Here is a 2,539-nt window from a genome sequence, read left to right on the forward strand (position 1 = left end):
GATAATTAAACTTGTGATAGATATTATAAGTTATCTGTGGCAAACTTACAAACTCTTAATTTTAAACTTTGATGGTGCTCATTTTTCCTTACCTGGAATCAAAAAGTTATTTCAATACGTACACTATTTAACAACTGTTCGATAATAATACTAAATATTTACATCTCCAATAAATTTCTCCTATGATTCTTTACAAAATAAAATGCAGTATATTTTCTCATGAACTACATTAGGTATGTATCACAAATAAGCATGAATATCTCCATTGTTACGTCATAATACCGATCTTGTCGTCAAAAAGTAAAAAAATATAGTGCACAGTTTTCTTTTAAAAATGACAGTTGAACAGCGTAGATTTATGGCAAGTCATCAGAAAAATAATGTAAATATAAGAAATGAATTTAATTTTTGAAGATTCATGAGGTATATGAACTACAACGCTTCACGCCGGCATATTTATCATGAAGCGCTAACGCGCTTCATGAAATATGCCGGCGTGAAGCGTCGTAGTTCATAACCTCATGAATCTTCAAAAATTAAATTCATTTCTTAAATAAATTACTTCAAGCCACACTATAACACAATTCCTCTTTTAAAAGTGTTCATATTATTTGAAATATTTTGCAACTGTAATTCTCTTCTACATTTAAAGATTGTTATGTCCCTCCATATTAAGAAGAGGTCTGGAAAACAAAATTCTGTGCTAAAAATAGACCACGTGCTGCTTTCAATGAACTACTTTCAGGGTTCTTTACACTCTTTTTGAAGACAACGATACCTTGTTTTGAACTTAAAATTATCATTTAAAAGTGCAAAATTTAGACATTTTCTCAACAAATGGTTGTAGAGAGAACATTAATGCACACTTTGCGTATTTTTTTGGATTTTTTAAGGCTCTGCTGAATTCTGTAGCTGCGCAGTTCTTAGGAGCATATCAAAAGCATTTTTCTGCAAAAGTATAGATTATATATGCACAACATGCATTCAGTTATGCATATTTATTGTATCTTTATCATAAGGGTTTAGAATTTGATCAAAATATAATGTACTTTAGCCATTTGAAGAAATGTTTACATTTTGTTCTCACTGCACTAAATATGGCCGTACATCCCCCTTAATTTAGTAGGTAATTTTGTTGGTTAAAACCCGCTAAGTTATTAATTGATTGTATTGATTATGACGTAATAGGTATCTGATTGTTTCTTACGTCATCAACTCATCATAACAATTTTTGTCTATATAAACCAGCTGTTTTGGGTTTAGACTTCAGTCGGCTGTGGGGAGCGACTCGGAGCACACAGCCTTCCCTGGTAAGGGAAAAGTGACCTAAGTCACTTTGGGGAACGATTCCGTATACTTCGGTTGTAAGACGGTACCAAGTCTATGTATACGAAACCATTAAAGGGACCAAGTTAGTAGGAACGTCCTGTATTGACCATCGGTTGGTCACCTTTTTGTTAACCAAATAACGTTGTACCAACCAAGTTACAGTGTACCATTCTGTGTGTTTATAAGTGAACCATTTGATCGTCTTAATAAATGTTATAAACTTTTAACAAGTGTTATTCCTAAGAAACATTGTTTAAAGTGACCAAAAGTTGGCCATTACGTTAACCTATGAAGTGACCGAAAATTGGTCATTACGGCAACCAAAGAAGTGACCAAAAGTTGGTCATTACGTCAACCAAGGAAGGGACCAAATGTTGGTCATTACGTCAACCAAATAAGTGACCAAAAGTTGGTCACTATGTCAACCAAATAAGTGACAAAAAGTTGGTCATCACGTTAACCGATCAAGTGACCAAAAATTGGTTATTAACCATTATATAGACTGTAACCAACTGAACTATCAAACCTCGACCAAGTGACCAGAAAAACTAATAGCGGCCCACGAGTTTCATTTCACGATACCCTCGGTCTCATTACAATATATATAAATATATGTCATAAATGGTTAATTTAACATGTCTTTTCTAGTTTTTAGGCTAAAGTAAATAAAGTTACCTAAGTTGCATAGTTCTTTAACATTTTCAACATTAAAAAGTTGCAACAATTCAAAATCTGTTATATCACCTAAGCTTGCATAAGTAGGAAACCAGCGATTTAGTGGACATTCCCCATATTAACTATTAATTATGGAGTATGTAAATAATTATTCTCCTTGATGATTGCGACATATTTCAGGAGCTGAAAAAAAGTGTAAAATGGTGATTGACGATGACGTATTTATTAGTCTTTGTGTGTCGAATTCCTTATTCATATGTGTGTATTGTAAATATACTGCCCCTATACAGTATATTTATGCATTACTACTACCGATAAGTATAGTGTAAGATAAATAATTTATTTAAATACTTTTACCAAAAATCATCCGAGTATCCGGGTACTCGATCGGAAGATGAAGCGAGTAACCGGTTACTAAATATCGTCCGATTTGCCAACACTAGTTGTGATACTATTGAATGTTGGTAAAAAGTAAACAATCAATAAATTATATAATTTTGGATGAAAATCTTTGTAAAAGGTTTTATTTTAAGTA

The sequence above is a fragment of the Saccostrea cucullata genome, unplaced genomic scaffold, assembly GCF_032062105.1.
Source record: "Saccostrea cucullata isolate Sc308-1 unplaced genomic scaffold, CSIRO_AGI_Scuc_v1 ctg9783, whole genome shotgun sequence".
NCBI lineage: Eukaryota > Metazoa > Mollusca > Bivalvia > Ostreida > Ostreidae > Saccostrea > Saccostrea cuccullata.